This window comes from Marmota marmota, unplaced genomic scaffold (assembly GCF_001458135.2).
Source record: "Marmota marmota marmota unplaced genomic scaffold, marMar, whole genome shotgun sequence".
Lineage (NCBI taxonomy): Eukaryota > Metazoa > Chordata > Mammalia > Rodentia > Sciuridae > Marmota > Marmota marmota.
In genome coordinates, this window is record NW_026000016.1 from 37328516 (window position 1) to 37335430 (window position 6915).

The 6915-nt window shown below is 44.3% G+C and overlaps 1 long non-coding RNA gene across 1 annotated transcript in view; it reads left to right on the forward strand.

Annotated features, from left to right (window-relative positions):
• Positions 1 to 1265: 1265 nt before the first annotated feature.
• The window catches only part of LOC125618567, a 9171-nt gene continuing 3521 nt past the window's right edge, over positions 1266 to 6915 (forward strand). The window contains exons 1-3 of the long non-coding RNA XR_007349906.1: positions 1266 to 2713; positions 3882 to 3951; positions 4918 to 5069. This is a non-coding gene — a long non-coding RNA (uncharacterized LOC125618567). The remainder of the gene's footprint in view (positions 2714 to 3881; positions 3952 to 4917; positions 5070 to 6915) is intronic.

Genomic DNA, 6915 nt, shown 5'->3' on the forward strand with positions numbered 1-6915 from the left:
TTTATCCTGAAGCTCAGAGATTTTTCACATGGTAAGTTGGCCTCATCTTTGTGATGTGGACTGTGTGACATGGACCCAACCAATGTGTAAGGTGTGCTAATAGTTAGGCTGTCTCTAGAACCCTGTCTTTTACTGCGTTCTTATTTCCAATATCTTTTTATAGGGTAAGCATGTAAAAGGAGCAAAGTTTGCTTTGGAGAAAGTCCCTCCATCCCTTTGGCCTGGGTTTTCCTCTTGGTGCACAGGCACCCCCCTCCCCAACCCCACCCCTGGTGTCCTCCCGCTGACCTCTGCTTCCCCAGAGCTCCACATGTAACACCTAGGCAGCCAGGCCCTCACCTCATGATTAGGACAGAGCTGGGTCCTTTACAGAGATGGGGAAATTTGCTCCGTTTTGATCCACAAGTGAGTTTGTTTCCCTCCAATTAGTTGGAAAATCGAACTTGATCTATGAAGAAGGCAGATTTATAGCTCGAGCTGATACATTACTGCCCCAGCTTTGCTGTAATAAAAGATGAAATCACTCCAGTGGGGACTTGGGTGGACATTGGGCTGCTTTCTAATGACTATGTTCCCTCCGATTTTCAGAGCCCAAGTGAAGCAGGCCAGGATGATCAAATAGCCCTTCGTAGGGGATAAAAAATAATTTAAGGAGCTGGGGAGGAAGACGGTTGGAGTGTTTTTTGTTGTTGTTGTTTTGTTTTGTTTTTTTCCTTTGCTTTCCGCTCTACCCCCTTTTCCAGAGATGTGATGATGCTCTTCCCCGTGGGAAATAGAACTGTTCTTGCTAGTTTTCAACCAATGTTCCTGTTGACTTCAATCTTCAGGACAGGTATAGGAGGTGGCGGCCACTCTGGCCCCTGCTCCTTCTCCCATAGAAAGCCTGTTTCTTGCCACCTTGCTTCTGATCCTTCCTCTCCAAGCCTCTTTCACTGTTGATTTACAGTTTGCTCTGTTTGGCTACATTGTCTCTTTGGCTTCTGTCTTTTGCTCTCAGTCTCCCGCTGTCTATGTAGATAGAGCTTTCTGTGCCCCTCCCCCACCCTGCCTTTCTTTCTCTTTCCTCCACAAACATCTTCAGCTCTGCCGCCACTGCATCTCCACTGCCTTATTTGCCTCCCTGCTCCGAGTGATCGTGTTTTTGGCACTCCTTCTTACCTCCCTTTCTCCCTCTGATTCTGGTTCACAGTATCTTGAAAGAGTGTTTGATAACGTTCGCCTGACCCTGCCTGACATCTCGCCAGTGATTCTCCTCGGGCAGCTTTTGATGTGATCTGTGCCTGATTGGTGAAAGCTGCTCAATTTGCTCTTCAAAGCTCTGTTTATGGAGAGCTTGGATGCATCTCCTCGGGATTGCTCTCTCTCTCTCTCTCTCTCTCTCTCTCTCTCTCTCTCCCTCTCTCCATCTTAAACAAGTCCAAATTACAGGATAAAACCAGGCCCCTTTCCATTTGTTCATCCTCTCAGACCCCTTAATGTCCACGAGAGAAGGAGCACATTGTACACATCTTCCTTTTAAAAATGATTCTCTTTCCTACGTCCTCATGACAGAGATTTTAACCTGCAAAAAGAGTACCTTGGATGAATTTTAATTCAAATTTAACCACTGTTAGCCCCAAAGAGGACAAATTTAGATTTCGACTCTGAGTATGAAAATAGAAGAAAAATGCTAATACTGAGAATACCAGAATCTGATCACATCATGAATGCTGGCTACTAAGTATATGGTCATTGTCGTAAAAGAGGAGCTAAAATCTCAAGAACTGTCTGTAGTTCCTGATTCTGGAAAGAACAGTGGTTCGAGATCTTTCCAGCTGTAATCATCCTGGATTCCAAAAGCACATGAGAAGATGAGGCATATTTTTACCTGGCTTGGTTTCCTCTAGAGCTGTTTCTATTTTTCAAGTTAAGATGGGGATTTATGCACCTGCTCTAGATGGCTAACACATTCAAAGGCTTAAAAGAGCGATGGGCAAAATAATCGGTAGAAGCTCTTTGTAGTTCTTAGGCTCCCTGATTCTGAGAATCTAATACTTGGGTTCTGATAAATACATTGCAATGGAAAGATTATTGAGTTTCATGCTAGAGTACCCGAGTTTAAATGCCGATTTGGACAATTACAAGTTGAATGATCTTCAATAAATTTACATTTTTTTTTCAGTTTTTTTCCTCAACAGCTTTACTGACGGATAATTTACATTTCATAAAATTCAGCCATTGTAAGTGCACAGTTCGATGATTTTTAGTAAATTTATAGCTGTGATATCATCACCACAATCCAGTTTTATATCATTTTCAATAGTTTTTTTAATCTCTATTTTCTTTGTCCATATTAAAAATTGGACTTACGTGGTAGATGGATTGCAAAACTGACCATAATTCTATAACCCATTGCAACATGACTTTCTTGCTTCTTCTATTGAGAGGTGAAGTTGGTTTCCTCAGTCCCTGGTTTGGGGACCAGCTTTGTGACTTGTTTTGGCCAACGAAGTGCAGTCTGATGGTGTGCCCTTTCTGAGCTTAGACCTCAAGAGGCTGTGCATGTTTCCACTTGCTTTTTGAAACCTGCTACGGTCACCATAAAGTTGGGCTGGCCTGCTGGCCCCATCAGCCACCCTTGCTTAAGCCCACTTAGATCAGCGTGCCCACCTGCTTGCAAACTGATCACGGACACAGAAACATCTTTCACAGAGACCAACTGAGCCCAGCCCAGGTAAGCAGCATTGGTCAGCCAGAGACACAGGAAATAGTAGAAGGTCATTGTTTTAATCACTAATCTTTAGGGTTGTTTATAAAACATCATTACTGTGGTAATAAATAACTGATACAGGGTGGTCATGGGAACAATTTTTTTTAAAGCTATGAAAACACTGAATATTCTGCCTATTATATAGAAGGTCCTCACTACATTAAAATGTTCAATTTAAAGAATATTTATAGAAGTCCTCATATGTGAAAAACACTTATGCTTGAAGTTGCAAGGGCTGTAAGACTGAAATGGTATAAAGCCCTAAGAATTCAGTTTCAGTAGGATACACAGCCATAATGTAGAGTGGTCTAACCTTCTATTCGACTTCTAATGTTGAAGTAGGCTCTCCATTATCTGTAAATAACTCTCGTTTTCTTGGTATGTTTCTAAACATGTTCAAGGTGCTCAAGGGATATAGTTTATCGAATACCCCCCAAAACATCACATTGATCACAAGTACAGTATTTGCATTTATTAAAAGAAAGAAGTCTATGTTAGAAGCTTGGCCATGTGAAATGCTTCATTAGTCCAGGAAACAGGAAAGCAGACAGGAAATCAGAGCCAGGCTGAGGAAGAGAATAAGAGAGCAGTGGGTGGCAAAGCCTTAATTTCTAAAATGACCAGGAGCTTTAATTCCGAGGATGCCTGAAGAACAGAGCATTGCCTTAGCAAATTGCTTTTGCTCACTTCTAAAATATTCTAGTGGGATTGGGGTAGGAGGAGAGGTGGAAGGAGTGAGTGTGGAGGCAGATCGGACTCTGGTACCAGAAGTCTTATTGGTTGATCTCTAGCAGCAGATTCGGTTAATTCATCAGTCTTCTTCAGGAAGCAGGTCACCTGGGGAGTCTGAGCACAGTGCAAAGAGCTTTGGCTTGGGAAGCAGGGTCTCTAATTCCAGCCCTGAATGGCAAGTGCTGAATAGTGACCATGGACAAGTCACTCCCCCTCCTTCCCCTGCCTCACTGAACTACATCTCCAGACCTTTTAATTTTGTATTTGGAGATAGGGTCCCATTGAGTTCTCAGGCTAGCCTTGAACTCAGCCTCCTGAGTAGCTGGGATTATAGGGGTGTGCCAGTGTGCCTGCTGATCTAGGTAATTCCTCACGTTTTTTTTTTTTCTATTTTGAATAGTTGATCTCTTCAAGTCTAATTAATCCACCAAAATGAAGAAGGAAATCGAAATTGGACCAAACCAAAATAGGTGAGAAGGACTTCTGAAAACATTGTGGACTCTTGGAAAATAAAGCTATTCAGAAAAACCAAAACAGGTCAATGGGTGAGCCCAGTGGCTATGGAAACTCTCCATCCACTTCTCCACTGAATGTTTGTAGTCTGACAATTTCTATCCCCAGGGGCTTCAGAGGTACTGAATGATTCCCAACCTGTGACCTGCTGCTGGGTGAATCCGTGGCCTCCCAACTGAATGTAGCCTTCCTTTCCTCTTAGAGCAAAGATATATAAGGCTTTTCTGAAAATGAACTTGAAGCTGTAATAAATCCTCTATTTAAATGAGGATACATACATACACCTAGTGGTCTCCTAGGAGTGAGAAGGTGGTCTTTTTTTCCAAGTTGTGGGAAACAGTGTTTCACTTTACCATGTGTAACACTTGGAAGCTGAGGTTGAATCAGCATTCCCAGTGCTGATTAGGGTCTCATTTAGGATGACAACTATCAACAATCTCAGGGAAATTTCTGGACACCTTTGGGGGAGACAAAATCCTCACTACTTCCTAAACCACTCCTGGGAGGTGGTGAGGGAAGAAGTAACAGAAGCCCTGGCTCTAGAAATGACGGTCCAGGCTGAAACCCCAGGAGGGGACTTCCCTCTCTTGCTGTGAGGAACCAATTCCTGACTGCAAGTTTTCAAATCAGGTCCACTGCAGCATTTCTCCAGGGAGCCAACTTGAAATAGACAGACGTCCCACTGTGAAGTCATTTGGCTTTCAACCGCAGGGACTTCTGCACAGTGGGAGTCTCCTGTCTTCCTCAAGTAGGGAAGTTAGGTGGCAGTAAAGGAGGGGCCATGTGAGCACCCAATAACTGCTGCTCCACCAGAAGCAGGTCCAGGGTCACCTGTGAAATGTGATTACATTGGATTCCTTTTCCATCTCAAAAGAGAAAAGAATTCAAACAGCATTGCTGAGGTCACTGTCCCTCTCTTGCAGTGCCACTCTCTGGTCTGGGCATTCCTTTCTTCCTTCTGGAATACCATTTGCTCCTGGAACACTGGATTGCTAGAAGGCCTGCCAGTCACAACAGATCACCCGCACTTGGTGGCATAAAACAATCTTTTCATTCAGCTCATGGATTGGATTCTGTGAGTCAGAGATTTGAACAGTACATGGAGGGACTGTTTATTTTAGTTCCACAATGCCTGCAGCCTCAGCTGGAGGGATTCAAAGGCTGGGGGGAATTCACGGTGGGATCCTTAGGAGACTGCTCCATTCACAAGGCTGGTAGGTGATGCTGGCTCTAAAATGGGACCTCAGATGCCACTGAAAGCTAATTTACCCACCCTGCCCAAATCCACTCCCTTTGCTTCAGCTTCCTCCCAATATGGTGGCTTCCATGTGGGGGAATTTCTTATGCAGCAGCTCAGGGTTCTGGGCTCCAAATGCAAATGCTCCAAGAAGATGAGAACTGTAAAACCATTTCCACCTACCTTTGAAAGTCCCAGAGAATCACCTCTGCCACATCCACTTCATTTCAAGGAAGTCAGTAGCCGGCGGTTGTAGACCTAACCCTCCCTAGGAGCGCTATCAAAGAATTTGAGAACATGTGAGGTTTTAAAAATTATTTTTCAATTTTCAATAGAATTTTTGTTTTGAGCAGTTTTAAGTTCACAGCAAAATTGATCAGAAGGGATGGATATTTTTCTTTCTACTCCCTGCGTCCACACACCTACTGCTTCTTCCATTATCAACATCCCCCACAGAGTGGCCCATCTGTTACAGTTGATGAACACACGTTGACACATCATTATCACCCAAAGTCCATGGTTTACATTAGGGTTCACTCTCTGTGTTGTTCATTCTATGGGTTTGAACAAATGTATAATGACACATATCCACTACTGTAGTGTCATGCAGAGTGCTTTCGCTGACCTAAAAATCTGCTGTGCTCTGCCTTTTTGTTTTGCAGGCTTCATAGTAGCCCGAGCTGCCAAATCTAAACTAAGCCTCACTATCACTCTCTCTCTCTCTGTGTTTCTCTGTAAGGAACTCCCTTCCCTTCACCTCTCAGGTGGAAGTGTATGTCATCCAGGACACTTTGGAGGTGATCATGGCAAAGTGATAATTCTTCTTGGCTCTCTGGTCCTTGTTGACTTTTAAAATGGCAGGTCTCTCCCTTCCCTCTGTTCTTCTTCCACCCCTAGCTCTTCTCTCCTAGCCCCTGAGCCCTCACTCCACTTTAAGATTGTTCTGTAGGTCCCTGGGTGATTCTGTATGACCTTGTGTGCCCTTGCAGAATTAATTAAATGCTAATGATCCATACCCAGGCTCCACAAGGTTCTCTTCCTTGGTAATGGTTTCATGCCAGACTTTGGACTCATGCTTGACTGAAATGGCTTCTCTTTCATGGGGTGATTTTGGGAGGAAAAACTGTCAAGCATGTTCTAGAAACCATCAGCTCCTGTGCTAAGCACAGGACCCTGAGGACTTGCTCAGTAAATGATTGCTTAATAAATTAACCCTGGGTTAGAGTAACCCCAGATGACTTATGGGCTCTGATTCCACCTGACTCACTACAGGAGTTGGGGACCTTGATCAGTGAGCAGTCCTGTAAGTATACAAAGGGGGCAGGCAGCATGCACGTTGTGTGTTGCCGCAGTCTGGCTGGGCACAAAGTCACGAGCCACTCAAGCAGGAACAAAGTTTATTTTTTGAAACTGCCGCCAATGTCCGGTACCACCCGGGAAGATTTTTTCCACCCACGCGGCCTCCTCCCAGACCCGCAGAGAGAGCTCCTCCCCCGGAACTCCCTCCTACTGTACTTCCCCAACCAATGGGAACTCTCCAGGAGTCCCGTAGCCGGCCTAGGTGAACAGCAGGAGTCCAATATCCATATGAATGCAAATCTTAACATAATCATATCATCTCAATGGCTAGCTGGCGTCACCTTTCGACCAAAAATGCCATGCATCATATACTTGGCTCTTAGCA